We start from the raw sequence: 16,382 nt of genomic DNA, 5'->3' as shown, positions 1-16,382 counted from the left end.
CTGAAGATTCAATTATGAACAGAGCATAGAAGAATGCAAGGCTTTAGAGTCAGGGGGAGCTCGCTTCTCCTTTAACACAGACCTTTTAGTTTTCGATGGTAGGAAAAGGAAATTATTTTCAATACTGTTCCTTGCTGATGAACTTTGACGGAGATGACTTACTTAGCTGTCTAGACAGGAAACATATACACATGTACACGAAAACATTAAGGAACTCATTGCCACAAAGGCCTTAAACAATGTTAACATTACACGCACATGCTTATACATGTGTATATACAAAAGATGGTGGATCACGAAGGGCTTCAAGTGAGTGTCCCAAAAGTTCATTTTAGTGTTATATTTACACACAGTCTTTCAGTGCCTCAGAATATCCATCTGGGACATCTGGGAAGAAAAACTACTTTTCTAAATAAACAAACAAATAAACAAACCAAAAATGTATGAGACGTAGGTGAGCAGGTGTTTTTGTTTTTGTTGTTTGTTTTGTTTTAGATTCAAGGAAATGTACATGCACGTTTTGGAAATGTGATCTGTGAGCTTAGGTGAGAAGACATGTACAATCGATTTCCACCATGGCAAACGAAAGCTTTTTCTGGAGAAATCACTCCCTTGCCTTCCCCTTCCATGTCTCTGCCTTCCTCTCCTCCAGCCCTTTCTCAAATGGAGTTTAACTCTGAGCCCCTGTCCTAGCGTTTGCGGACACACCTTCTCCAGACCGGGGGTCAGAAGTCAACAGTCCATGTCTCTTCAGGCAGGGGGACATAATTCCAGAGACAGTCACAGCAAATAACCAGTTCCCCAGGTGAGTCGAACCCTCCAGGTTATTTTCTGCATGAGATTTTTGCCCCTTGTGCCCAGAAACAGGCTGCCGGGTGGACCTGCTGTTTCCTTCCAAAGGAGGAGTGGGAGCCTAAAGTGAGCGGCTGAGCTCCGCGCGGGCCGGCACAGGTAAGTTCCGGCCTCAGAAGCAATTACAGGGCTTTTCAGTAGCTGAACCCAGGCAACTTCCATAGAGCCCGAATCCACTGCACACTTGATCTCTAAATCAACGTTTCCATGGACGTTATATATGATAGCATATTTAGACTGGGACGCAAAGGCTTGAGTGCTCAGAACCGATTTAAAAGAGAGCATGAATGTCTTTATGTGTGGCTGGGTTTTCAAGTATTATCTGGGGCAAAAGTTTTTTTTTTTTTTCTTCTCCCAAATCTTAAATTACCTGTCACTCCATTGCAGGGAGCAATTTCAGAACCTTGGCTTTGCTCTCAGAGTCTCTCCACATAACGTCAGAGGCCCTGAAAAGGGTACTTTGAAAGATATATTGCAAATTGTTATGCAATTCCCTATTCGTCTGGCCAGTAGAATTAGGAATTTGGGAGGGTTTTTATGTGGGGTAGGGGAAAGAGAGGGTAGAGAATTGACATGAAAATTTATTTTTTAGATACTAAAACCTGGGCCATTTTTATTGGGTAGCCATGGGATGCTGGATAAAATAATTTAAAAGAAGGTACTGGAGAGACCTAACTGACGACTATTAGGCTCCAGAAGAGCCTTTTCAAGACTGTTTAAACAGAAGAGGTCATTGTCGATTTCAGATTCTTTTCAGTTTCACTAAAGCCCCAGGAAGAAGGAGGAAGCCTTCACCGAATGGCTGGTGGAGCTGTTTTGACTGGTATGTGGCTTGTGAACAGACTGATTTTTTTTACCCAATGATCTCTCTGAACCCTGACTGGTGTCAAATGACTTAGTACATTTAACTATGAGATCTATCTCTTGCACAAAATCACACCACATATGGGAAATGCTCAGTATGGGTTTTGGCAATTAGTATAGATTTAATATAGTTTAACTAATTAGTTAACCGAAGTAACTGAGAAAGGACCGCTGATATAATCATCACGCTAATCAGAATACATAAAACTTGGAATAAGGCAGTCCCGAAAACTGAGTTGGACTCACCCAGGTGAGATTCTCTCTCTCTCTCTCTCTCTCTCTCTCTCTCTCTCTCTCTCTCTCTCTCTCTCTCTCTCTCTCTCTCACACACACACACACACACACACACACAGACACAAAAATCCCGCAGAGAAGTAAGATCCTAAATGTTTTACATTCTCTGAGGACTAGTTCTCAGGGTAGCCAAAGATGCTATGCCATACAAATCACCAAGGCAGAGAAGCAACCAATAGCCCTCCCTACCCAGCAGTAAAGCCCCGCAACAATGACCAGAAGAGAAAGCTAGCTCCGAAGTTGCAATAGAGAGACTTCTATGTTGGGGGTTAATTAGACTTAAGGCCTGCTCAAGAGGAGGGAACTCCTTCCCGGTACTGTAAAACTCGCCTGCCACCGATGGCTGGTGTGGCTACCAACCCTAGAGGGAAACCTTCTGCTGCCACTTTCCAACACCGGTATAATTCCTATGTCTCCTCTAAAAACTCACCCTCCTACCTTCGGAGAAGCACATCTCTCACCCCTTGTCAAAGTCGTTTCCTTTCACAGTAGGTGGAGACTGTCACAAAAATCTGCAGTTGGTTAAAATGCAGAGAACTACTGCGGCATGCACAGCCTTAACTGATACATCTATAATATAGCCCTTACACCAAGGCTCAGCAAACACCATGGAAGAGAGCAGAGTGGAAAGATTTTAGAGTCAGAAAGTCAGGATGTCTGCTCTGATACAGTGGCTTCTATATACAACAGAAGAGCTACATCCATGAGATCTCAACAATATGGTCACCTAAACAAGGCCTGTGCAGTGAAATATCACTTGACATACCAACGTGAGTGGAGAAAATTTTACAAGGCCTTACTGCTAGATGAAGAGTTACCGGCAATTAATGACTATTAAGAGAGGGAGGATCAGGGGCTGGAGAGATGGCTCAGAGGTTAAGAGCGTTGGCTGCTCTTCCAGAGAACCTGAGTTCAATTCCCAGCAAACACATGGTGGCTCACAACCATCTGTAACGAGATCTTTTGGTATATAGACATACATGCTAGCAGCATATTGCGTATTGCATGTGTAATAAGTAAATAAATCTTTAAAAAAGAAGAGAGAGGGAGAATTAATCTTCTCCATCCACAAACTTCCTGATAGGGTATCTAATTCCAAGTGGTCAATCCTATATATGACCAACACTAAGAGCTTTCAACAACATATGTGTGTGTATGTATGTTAATGTGTGTGTGTGTGTAAATAATAAAGAAGGAAAAATCATGAAGTTGAGGAGTTAGAAGAGACACAAGAGGAGTTGGAAGGGGAGAAACTAGGGTGGGAATGATGTAAATACAGTTCTCATGTATTCAATTCACAAAAAGAGGCAAAATCAAAATAAATAAATGTTTTCCAGAATTGATGCTGTAGCCAGGCATAGTGGACTTTTAACTGAACACTTGGGAGGTAGGGCAGGAGGATCTCTGTGAGTTTGAGAACAACCTGTCTACATGGCTAGTTCCAGGTCAAATAGAATTACATAGTTAGGGTTTACCATGAAACAAACAAAAACAAACAAGCAACAAAAAAGCAAAAAACAAAATGAAAACAAAATAACAACATAAAAACTCCAAGGTAAAATAAAAGATGAATAAGAGGAAGAAAGGAATAAAGAATTGTATTATTACTGAAAAGCAACAAATGTAAATTATTGAATATCCGTGGACAAGAGTGTTGTCCATTGAACATTCCTCGTATGTGAGCACCCATTGCAATCTCATTAATTTTAGACAGAATTAATAAGCCTTCAGGGAGACTTACAAATGACTCAGTTGTGACAATGAACCTTTGGCCATTGAATGAACGGGGAGGATGTGCTGTCTCCCTTTGATTCCAAGCCTAAGGCAGAAAGTCTTCTGTATCAAAAACACATGGCTTAACATTTTTTGCATCGGAGCCAGCAACATTGATGGAGTTTTATGTAAAGAGATAAAAATCTTTGCATGGACTGTCACAAGCTGTTTGGGTGAACAGTGCTGCTGCTGCAAACCCACTGTTGATATTCCTAAATGGGCTGCAATGAGAAACACCTGTAAGGCGGGCAGGTTTGGGCATAGTGAAAATCATCAAGAGATCCAGGTCAAAATATAATGAAAATAAGGAAAGAGAGAGAGAGAGAGAGAGAGAGAGAGAGAGGAAAATAAGGAGAGACAGGCAGACAGAGAGAGACAGGGAGACACAGAGAGATAGAGAGAGACAGAGACACACAGACAGACATATAGACACACACAGAGATAGAAAATAAGAAGGTAAGAACAATTGTGAGTGAGTTCAATAAAGAAGAAAGCATCATGAACCAGGAGCCCAGAAATAGTTGTAGCTTCTTTTGGAAGCATGAGAGGATTCAGAGGGAGGAGAATGCCGTCTGCCTGTGGTACTCAAGAACATCTCAATGTTCCTGAAACCACTCCTAGTTCATATTACCTACTCCAATTATTCCAGACCCACAGTGCTCAGGAAACAATGTAATTCTGGAAAACACATACATTATTGCGAAAACAGAGCAACAAAATTTGAGGTGAAGACTTCCTAGGGAGATAGTTGTTAGTGTCCGTGGCTGTCTTGTTTGCAAGAGATAAGCAGGGAATCAGGAGAAATTCAACAATTTACGTGTTCCCAGTTGGAACCCCACACTACCTCACTCGGCATTCTCGAGGAAGCTAGTTGACAAGGGTTGGCACCGAAAGACATTCATAAAGTGTTTTGTCCTAGATATTTTCATGAGGCATAATGGAAATAAAGATGAATTGAATTCAATTGATTAAATTGAATATTCCTCTTCTGAGCACTTGGTTCTTAAAGATTCTAATCAGATTTTTGTCAGATTAACAGTAATAAATGTGCTAGATATTTGTGAAATGGTTAAAGCGTTGTGGATGTTTGAAGGGTGTGTGTGTGTGTTCTGAGAATTTTCTTAAACCCAAAGCATTCTAGTGTAGAAGAAAGAAATGCATGTTAATAATTAACCTTAAAACAAGCAAAAAATATGATAGCTGGTAGGGATGGGGGCATTGCACAAAGGTCAAGTGCATGAACTCTGTAATCAATGGCTCAGCTCTGCCACTTATTAGCCGGGTAAGCGCTCCGAATTCTTTGACTTCACTAAGCCTTGATCTGTCTCCCCTTTGGCAAAGCAGAGTTATCCAGTCTCTAGCTCTCTGACCACAGAGCCTGGTGTACTATCTAGCTATTGTTATTAGCATCACAAATTAGGTGCAATGATTGGGAACATTCTGGAAGAGGTTTTGGCATGTCATTAGGTCTGATTCTCAACTTTACAGAGTGATGAGTGCCCTTAATTAAAACAAAGCGAAGCAAATGGAAACAGTCCTGGCCTTTGATGTTGAAAGACCTTGTGCAGCTTCCTACTTCTGGCTGATCCTTATCAGCATCCCACTGCAGTGCCCATACTCGCCCAGCATGGGTGAGCTTCAGTTTCTGATACAGAAAGTTGAAATACGGAACGTATTTGTTTCTCAGCATTGCCACTGTGGAGAAGAGCCAAGAGAAGCCCACTGTGAGCTGTAAATAAATGTTTCTCTTGTAATTATTTCATTGAGGTATATAGAAAACGATGAAAAGGGATGATTCAGCCCAGAGATTAGGATGGGTTAAAGGCATGGAAATTGAAGGGCACACATTGATGTTCAGGAATGGCAAGACGGGAAAATCCATCTGAAAAGAAGGACATGCTGCCTTGTAGCACAGTTTTGCTTTATGGAAACTGTGAAGCCCAAGTTGCAGAATGTGGCTCTATTTCCTTTCAACTTATAGTGTAAATTAGCGTCTTCTGTAGAACTTCCTATTTATTAATGTCTAGACATCGCTCTATTCATTTGACTTAAGATTTCAGCAGTAGGGCCTAGATTATGACTCTGGAAAACAGTACAGGTGATTCTTTTGTCCACATAGGATTAAGGGAAATTTTCTGCAATTTCTCTCCCTTCCTTGTTTTTTTTTTTTTTAAATATCGAGAAATGCCAACACAGTATAGTGGTCAATTAACACACAAGGAGACGAGGAGATACATTTATGACTCCAAGAATCCAAAAGAATAGGGGAGGCCACAGTAGGCCTTATGGGGAAGTGGGAATCCTAATATGCTCAGGCAAAGTGATGGATCACAGGTGAGGCAGGGAAGGGATTCATTCGGGAGAGTAATGCAGAGTCGTCAGGAGCCCTGTATCCTCTCTTATGGTTTGCTGGGCCTGCGACTCAGCAACTGTCCCAGCCTCTGTGGATTTTTCTGGGAGACAACGCAGTTCTGCTCGACTATCTGACTGCCTCTGAGACTCTTCTATTCAGATCCCAGAGAGAGAGGGTCAACAGCTCTAGCAACAGGGGGAAGGTAAATTAAACTGCATCAAGGGACCTGGGACAATAGTTCAGGAGAAGCCCTGCTAGCACATGGCCTGGGTTCAGTCGCCAGCACCCACACAGCCAATCACAACTGTCTGAAACAGCAGTTCTGGGGATGCTATGCCTCTTCTGACATTCTAGGGAACAAGACATGCATTTGCTGCACACATAAACCCACAGGCAAAACACTTATACACACAAAATAAAAATGAACAAATCATCCATCTTAAAAAACTACATTGAGATGATATCTCAGTGAGACTAGCTACCAACAAAACAAGAACAAAAATAACCAATGCTATTGAAGATGTAGAGATGAAGGAGCCCTTATGTATTGCTAATGGGAATGTAAATTCATACATAGACTATGGAAATCAGTACGAAGGTTTCTACAAAAAAAGTCATAAAATAGAAGTACTGTATAATCCAGCTATATGCTCCTAAGTATATATGTGAAGTAATCAAACCCAGTTTACAACAGAGATACTGAACATCTCTGTTTATTTTAGCACTAGTCACAGTACATAAGTCTTGGAATCAGCCCAAGTGCTAATCAATGGATGAAGACACAAAAGGAAATATGGTGTGTATACAAAGAAGTGTTATTCAACTACAAAGGTGAACAAAATGACTGGCATTAAAATGGATGGGACTGGAGAGCATTATGTTAACTGAAATAAGCCAGACTGAAAAAGGTAAATATAATACAATTTCCCTACTATATAGAATATCTAGATATAATCTATCTCTATAAAAATCTATATTTCATATTTATATATGCATATATTTCATATATATTACGCATATATATTCATAAAAGCAAAAGAAGCATTTTTGGGAGAGAAAAAGAGTCAGGTGAGAACAGAGGATAAAAGAGGTTATGAAAGAGATGAATGCGTTCCCAGCCTGGTAGGCTCAGATCATCCTCCTATCTCAGGCTCCTGCATGTTTGGATCTGTAGGAATTTCTGCCTGAGGATTGTCGATTAAAAAAGTAACTACTTAGAGAATGGAGATGACTCAATGGTTGCGAGGGAGTAACTGATCATGCAGATGACCTGAATTTGGTTCCTAGCGCCCGTGTTGTGTGGCTCACAACTTACTGTAACTCCAGTTCCAAGGGATCTGCCACCCCTTTCTGGACTGACTCTCATAGGTTCCTGAAGTCATGTGTATAAATCTAACTCCCCACTAACAATTAAAAATAATGTAAATAAGTAAAAAAGAGTGTTTCAATTTGAATGTCACTTCTGACACTCAGAAATACCACTGAGACCCAGCCTGTGTCCAGAGAATTCTGTATGCAGTCCTTCTATTTTGTTATATTTTAGCAAGTCTATAAGTCTACATTCAGGAAATAACTGCTGATTTTTCAGGTAGACTCTTAGGAAATCAGTCTTCGTATATTATTTTGTTCTAAGTCATGAGCCATAAAGAAACAATAAAGAACGTGAGGGGTGAAAGTTAAGAGAAATCTTATCACCTTTGGAGCATAGGCATGCTGATGCCTGGTAGGTCTGCAATCTTACTTTATATGTTTAAAGGAAAAAAAAATCAATGATTGAAAGGAAAATCCAGACTGTTTGGAAACAGAAGTATTAACCATGAAGGCAATGCATTTTTGCTAATTGGAAGGCAAGGCTGCCATCATGAATGAACAGAGAAAGCTCACTGCAAAGGCAAAGCTACAGCAATGGCTACTCAGTTTATTACCTAACTGTGGTGGAAGCAGCAAACAGAAGAAAGGAAAACACTTGTAGATGCAGTCAACAAATGCAATGCACAGAACTTGATGGCAAATTAAACCTGTGTGTTAACATTGTTTGTTTCTTTGTTGTTTAAGACAACACCACCATCAAATAGACAAGCCACAGAGAACAAGCTCTGGTCAGATGAAACTGGATTCCCCATCAGAGAAGGGTTTTGTGTGTTCTGATTAAGAACGTGGCTTAGACAGCTTTGCTACATGGTAGACATCAGCTCTGATCAGGGAGGGACACATACACACGTGTGTGTGCGAGAGACAAAGAGACAGATAGGGACACAGAGAGACAGGGACACAGAGAGAAAGATAGAGACAGCCAGTAAGATACAGAGAGAGAGAGAGAGAGAGAGAGAGAGAGAGAGAGAGAGAGAGAGAGAGAGAGAGAGAGAGAGAGAGAGAGAGAATATTCAGACATTGCTATAAGATGCTCACAGATTCCCTCTGGGTTTTAAATGGGATAAAACTGTGTCTGATTATTCTATTTTTTGGGTGCAACCTGACTAACACAACACCATAGGGTAATAAGATGCACATGCAACAGACTTATGTTATATAATACTCTATGTTGTTTGCATTTTTATTCTTTTTCAATAAATCAAAGCTTGCTTTTATTTTCATAAAGCGCTGTCATTTTGAGTTATTTATACAAATTCCCTTATAGGGAAATAATTTCGCGCTGGATATTCATTTATTGTCTTATACCTCAGCTTTTTTATGTTCCTCTTATCCAACTGCAGCCAAGACGAACATAACTAAGTGGAAATATGCAATAAATCTGGTTTTTAATGATATTCTAAAAAAGTATGTACTCAGAACTTTCTTAGCAATATCTTAATTACAAAATGCAAATTGAACGTAGAAAAAGTGTGGAAGAAGAGAATTATTTAATTAGAAACTCCCGAATTTTATACATATGTTTATACATGTAAAACATAATTTAAATAGAAATTTATTTAGATTAATTGACTCATTTATTTTCTGCATTATGGAAATAGAACGCTTGCCATCTGAATGACTTCATAGTTTCCTGTGCTGTAGTTAGGTACCAGAGGTAAGTGTCATAATTAGATCAACTTCTAGCTGGTCTAACCCCTTTAATTATGCAAAGACTAGAGGCAGGTCAAAGATACCTAATAAACTAACACAGGAGATGAGGAAAAAAGACCTTTGGCCAATTCAGTATGTGTTGGTTCTCATACAAAATAAACTTTCTCAGGTAAAATTTGTTTGTTGGAAAACACTCTCAGAGCACATACAGAATTTGACCTGAAGAATCTGACCATTTCTTTTGTGACAATGGATCAACCAGTCTATAAGAGAAAACTGCTTTTGATATTTTGGTGGTCTTCGGGTCATCACTGGGGCAGTTTGGGCATAGTGTTGCCAACTAAGTTCTCAAATTCCAGGGGTCAAGTTAGTGGAGGGTGAAGGGAGGAAGATGTTGGATGCTAGGGCTGCAGTCATTTTGATGTCCTCATTTATGACCTGGCAGGTGGCGAGAACGGGGCTTAGCTGTGTCTTACAAATGTGGCATCAGCTTGGGTCCTGCCAGATCCTGTGAGATTTGCCTGGGGAAAGTGTTCATGGGAGGAAGAAACATGGATGCATGAGACAGTGCCGTGAGAGGGGAGGAACAGTAGTTGTAAGCACAAGGTTCCCACCCCACACTTTCCATGTATTTTGACTCTCTATTTTGGCATGACATCATAACATAGTTCAGAATTATAAAAAAAATATGACATCTCAAGGTTCCTTCCAGGTTAAGAAAGTAGGTACACTTTTGGGAGGGAAATGGTGCTCCTGAATTTTGCTTTTAATTTACAACGTGAAAGAAGCCTTAAGAGAAAGATAACAACAAGCAAACAAACAAACAAACAACACCCCCCACAATACATAAGACATAAACAAAGTCAACCAGTAAAGCAACACCAAAACCCAACTGATTAAACAGTCACAACCATATTCCAAAAAATAAGAACAAAACAGGGTTTTGACCATTAGAAACCAAACTGGTTTCAAACTTAAGAATTCTAGGATAATCTTCATAAGTCAGAAAAGTTAGTAAGGGTTTTTAATGGCCTAATTGATGAATCAGTTACCTGGATGTGGCTGTGTGGGTTCCATGTGTGTGGGAAGGGAAGTGACATTAATAAACAATTTCTGATCTGGGAAGTTTCTCACACCTTGTCTTCACAAATAGCAGGGGCAAGAAAAAGACAGAACTCAAGTGTGGCTGCCTCCCCTTGCCTCAGTTCAGTAGACATAAAAAAAGAAAGATCAATATGGCTGTAAAGTCATTGACGGGAAAGTATATTGCAATGACTTGAGAAACCTTGAGGCTGCCTTTTACTGGGATGGGGCCACATGGTGCCTCCCATGGCCCTTATTGTGGAAACAGCAGGTCCAGGCCTCTTCTCTCCCTTTCCCTTATGGACCTTTTCTTCTCTCTCTTCCATTTCTTCTCTTCTTCCCTTCCTTCTGTAAATCTTCCTCCTCTTCTTCACTTTTTCCTGTCTTTTTTTTTTATCCTAAAATATTTATTAAATGCCAAACCATGGAAGGTATACATTACTTACTTATTGAATTACTTTTCGGTGATAAAATACAAATTCTAACTTAGCCATTTGCCTTTTACTCATTCATGCTTTGGATGTGGGACTGTTTCTTGTCATTGAGCTTTAGTGGACATCTAGTTTTTTTTTTAATTTACTAGATTCTTAAAAAAATACCAATCTAAATTCCTACCTTCTCCCCTCCTCCCACTCCCCTCCCACACCCTCCCACACCACCCTCATCCAGTCCTAAGAGAGGGTAAGGCATATTGCTCTGTGGAAGGTCCAAGGCCCTCCCCACTATACCCAGGCTGAGCGAGGTATCCGTCCAAAGAGAATAGGATCCCCCAAAGCCAGTACATGCAGTAGAAATAAATCCCAGTGCCACTGTCAGTGGCCCCTCAGTTTGCCCCAGCCATGCAACCATCAACCACATTTAGTGAGACTAGTTTGATTCTATGCTTGTTCCTTCCCAGTCCAGCTGGAATTAGTGAGCTCCCATTAGCTCAGGTAGACTGTTTCAGTGGGTGAACCCATCATGGTCTTGACTTCCTTGCTTATATTCTCACTCCTCCCACTCTTCAACTGGACTTCGAGAGCTCAGTCCAGTGCTCCAATGTGGGTCTCTGCCTCTGCCTTCATCAGTTGCTAGATGAAGGCTCTATGGTGATATTTAAGATAATCATCAGTCTAACTACAGGGCATGTCAAGATTGGCCCCCTCTCCTCTATTGCCTAGGGTCTTAAGTGGGGTCATCTGATGGAGGAAGGTCATTGGTTAAATTAAAAGAAACTGCTTGGCTCTCATTGGTTAGGAGATAGGTGGGAGGAGTAAACAGAACAAAACGCTGGGAGGAAGAGGAAGTGAGGTCAGACTCCACAGCTCTCCTCTCGGGAGCAGACGTCCGCCATGCTCCCGGCTCCTGGGCAGACACACGCGATGAAGCTCTGAAGCTCCGACCCAGGATGGACTTAGGCTAGAATCTTCCCGGTAAGACCGGTGCTACACAGATGATAAGAAATGGGCTAGTCCAGGTGGGAGAGTTAGCCTAGAAGATGCTAGGTAGAAATGAGCCAAAGCAGTGTTTAAAAGAATACAGTGTCTGTGTAATTATTTCGGGGCATAAGCTAGCCGGGCAGGCGGCTGGGGTTTTGGGGACGTAGCCCCGCCGCCGCCCCTTATTACTACAGTCATCCCTGTGGATTCCTGGGAATTTCTCTAGAGCCAGGCTTCTGCCAACCCTACAATGGTTCCCTTAATCAAGATATCCCTTTCCTTGCTCTCATCTCTGTCCTTCCTCCATCTCGACCATTCCACTCCCTCAAGTTCTCCTCAGCCCTCCCCTTCTCCCATCCTCCTCCCTTTCCACATTTCCCTCTCCCTCTGCCCCGTGCTTCCAGTTCCATCTGGAGATCCTTTCTGTCTCCAATCTCCATATGGGCCTAAATATGTTTCTCCCTGCATTCACCTTATCACTCAGCCTCTCCAGGATCATGAACTATAGGCTCAACATCCTTTGTTTATAGCTAGTATTCATCTTTTTGGGTTTGGGTTACCTCACTCAGGATAGTGTTTTCTAATTCCATCCATTTGCATGCAAAATTCAAGATGTCATTGCTTCCCCCCCCCGCCACAGTAGTACTCTAATGTGTAAATGTACCACATTTTCTTTATCCATTCTTCAGTTGAGGGGCGTCTAGGTTGTTTCCAGGTTCTGGCTATTACAAATAATGTTGCTATGAACATAGTTGAACAAATGCTTTTGTAGTATGATTGAGCATCTTTTGAGTATATGCCCAAGAGTGGTATTGCTGGATTTTGAGGCGGGGCTTGTGGGACCCCATACACGGAGGTAGGCGGGAGCTCCCGGGGCGCCCCACTTATTCTACACCTCTCATGTCTAGAGTCAGTTTCAACAGGGTCTTCTTTGCCCGCTGATTCCGCCAAGCCCGTTCCCTTGGCTGTGGTTTCGCTGGATAGTGGGTATGGACAGTGGGAATCTCGTTCATCCATTCATGTGCATCACTAACTAGATGACGAGGCATTTGACTACCTTAAGAGAGTCATAGTTACTCCCGCCATTTACCCACGCTTCATTGAATTTCTTCACTATGACTTTCAGAGCACTGGACAGAAATCACATCGCATCAACACCCACCGCGGGCATTCGCGAGGACAGCTAGTTTTTAAAGACAGCAAATGCTCAGCTATTCAGCCTTTTACCACTGAGAATATTTTAGCTTAGATTCTTATGCAGAGTTAATGTAATTCATAATACAAATAAGTGGCCAGACTCTGAAGGGGGGAATTGTGAAAAACTAGTTTTCATGTTATTGGTGTCATACTTATTTCTTTAAAAAAAAACCTGAATATTGGAAAGTTAGGTCTGATATGATATACATACACACATATCATATGTATATTATATATATATATATATATATAATTATATTAGAACTTTCATTGTTAATTCCTACCAAATCACAATTTCCCGAACTTTCCAAAGGATAACAGTCTCTTCTCATTTGTAGATTGACCATGGTACCAGTCGAAGGCCTAATCTAGGCCGTTTAGAGAAGAGAGTCACCCCTCTCCGCTTCTTTTTCATCTTCATCTCCTTTACTTCATTTATATTTATCACTGTTCCTCAAACGCTGAGCTCTTTAGATACCAAGTTGTTCTGAATGGTGCTATCTTGCTAGGTGCTTTGCTCTTGTGAAAAAAGGAGACTTTCACATATAAAAAAAAATGATGCTTCTCACATGTTGGAGTTTAGTTTGGGTTCTCACCAACAATAATTATAGTCAATAAATATGGAAAGTAGCCTGATAATGGAAGGAAGAAATATTAAAATTTGTATCTTTGAGGCTACTAATGGTAAATTAAATGTATTTCTTTGACAAAATAATTTAAAAGTCACTTTGTTTCTGCAGGCTACAGAGTTTCTGTTATTGCAATAATTCTACGACTCACAAATGTGTGTGTTGCCTCAACAGCCCTGCGTATTTTCTTGTTTTATGCCTGAAACTAAATTAATTACTTTGTTTAATTTCATGAACATGCCAGGCCACAGTTATGAATAGCTAGTAATTTCAAGTGTTTACATCGAGAGTCTGGGATGCTACAATAAATATCTACCCAATTACCAAGTATCCAAGGGCATTGTTGTTTCTAGGAAAGCTGGACACATTATATGTTTGCTATTCTTAAGAGAAAGGACACAATTTCAAAGTCAGCACTGAAATTTTGTTAAAATATGATACATCCTATAGTGCTAAATTAAACATTGTTGAGAAACCAACTTGCAAACAGAGTAGTTTCTAAGATACCTTTTTGCTTAAAGTCAGAGTTTCAGTAACACAGAGACATGCAGTCAACATCATTCCTCTGGTGCTTTCTTTTGAAGTATTTTGAGAGGGACAATAGTTAAGCAATGTACTATGACTTTATAAGACATTCAGCCTAGAGAAACATATAAACCTTACTTTCCAAATACAAAATAACAGTGTAACACATTTCTGTCTATGCGCTATCTCCTGCAAGACACACAATTCTGTGCATGTTATTAATCCTTAACCCGTGGAGAAAGTAGGCATGCTTAATATTTTCTAATATTTTCCCCTATTATACAAATGCAATAATTACTGCTGTGCTAGGATTAGTCTGAGGGTAAGGACAAAGACTAGGATCAGGTTGATGCTTAGAGTATATTAATAATGAAATTTGGGCTGTGGAAATGGCTCAGTTGTAAAGTGCCTGCCTCACATAAGCCCAAGTTCAGATGCTGAGCACCCAAGTAAAAGCTGAGTGTGGTGGTTACACATGTAACCCCAGCAACGGAGGTAGGGTTCATAGACAAGCAACCCCTGAAACTCAGAAGCCAACGAACCTAGCAGTTCAATGACAGACCCTGCCTCAAAAGAATAAGAAGGAAAAACAACTGAGAAAGACACCAGGTATCTACTTCCGTTCTCTATATGTACACATGCACATGTGTGCACACCTAAGTCAACAAGTAAAAACACCACATACAGCATGTTGTACATACACACCACATACCACACACAAGGAAAATTGAGAAAAATATAGACTGAAATTAGGTATTGACCAGCCCCCTTCCCCTGCTCCTACAATGAGTGGCCTAAACCCGTTATTCACAGATGCTTATCTGTATTGGTTTGGAATGATGAGGACAATAGAGGTCCCTCTGAGACTGAAGGTGGGTCCTCCTTTTGTGCAGTGAGCATTGGAACCTGTATTCCATTCTGAATCACAGGTTCTAGTACTAGCATTCCTCCATGTCAGAGTAAAAAGTCTAAGTGAACATTCATGGAGGTTTTATATACTTGTGGTTAATTCTTTCTAGCTGAAAAGGCTCTCCCCTATCCACTGCTCCTGATGCTAAGGCCTCCTTCATCCACACAGAACATTGTCTTGTGCATCCCGCTTGGCTTCAGGTCTATTAGGTCCCTGCTTACCTTCTGAGGGTCAATGGCTTTACTTGCTTGCAATCACTTTTATTTCTCCTTCTAGCTTCATTTCTACCTGGAGACCGAAAAGGAATCTCTGAAAATGCTCTAGTTCTGTCTACTTTTTCTAGTGAGATCTTGGAATCTTATGAGGGGCCTTCTGTCCCTGAGACTCTGAGACTCTTCCCAAAACTGCCTCTTGATTCTTTTGCTACTTATCTCTTTCAAAATTTGGTGATGTTATTGACGTTCCTGTTGACTCAATTTCTCATTCAGATTTTACCTCCAGGATGTACAAGTGGGGTTTAGATTGGCACCCACCTGCTAAACTCCGCTTTTTCTTTCTACTTCTGCTAAGAAAGGATCTTAGCAATGGTTATACCTCCTTTATATTCCTTTCTATTGCTGGTTCCGCTTTTCTTTTATTTTTTATTTTTTTCCCTTTTTTATTATTATTAAAAATTTCTGCCTCCTCCCATTTCCCTTCCCCTTCCCTGCTCCCCTCCTCCTCCCTCTTCAGCCCTAAGAGAAGTCAGGGTTCCCTGCCCTGTGGGAAGTTCAAGGTCCTCACCCCTCCATCCAGGTCTAGGAAGGTGAGCACCCAAACAGCCTAGGCTCCCACAAAGCCAGTACATGCAGTAGGATCAAAACCCAGTGCCATTGTTCTTGGCTTCTCAGCAGCCCTCATTGTCCGCCATGTTCAGAGAGTTCGTTTTTATCCCATGCTTTTTTAGACCCAGTCCAGCTGGCCTTGGTGAGCTCCCAATAGATCAGCCCCATTGTCTCAGTGTGTGTGTGCACCCCTCGCGGTCCTGACTTCCACTTTTCTTTTAGAAACTATCCTGGATATCTTTGTTGAACACAGGAGAAAAGACATTCTAAGATTTTATTTTACTTTTCACTTTTATTTTAAAGTACCCTCTCTTTTTAATTTTACTTAAAGTAATCTTTAACTCATAAAATATGCTCTTAAGTAGTAAACGTGACATTTTTATAATGTGGAATAGTTATCACTAAGTGTTAGTCTGTAGAGCCTTATGGATGCCCACATGTCTCTGTCTGAGGAAGTGACTGACCTTTTCTGGACTCTGCTTGTAAGACTCCCAAGTGGCATTTTATACTCTTGACTGTTTTCCTGTGCAGCTTCCATTCGGCTTATGTTATACTCATTCTAGTCCATTCCATCTCCTGTTGTTATTTTTCTTTCTTGTTCCAGCTGCCCTTTAAACATTGTATTTCTACATATCC

This window comes from Microtus pennsylvanicus, chromosome 2 (assembly GCF_037038515.1).
Source record: "Microtus pennsylvanicus isolate mMicPen1 chromosome 2, mMicPen1.hap1, whole genome shotgun sequence".
NCBI classification, from domain to species: Eukaryota; Metazoa; Chordata; class Mammalia; order Rodentia; family Cricetidae; genus Microtus; species Microtus pennsylvanicus.
This window is presented reverse-complemented; position numbering follows the sequence as displayed.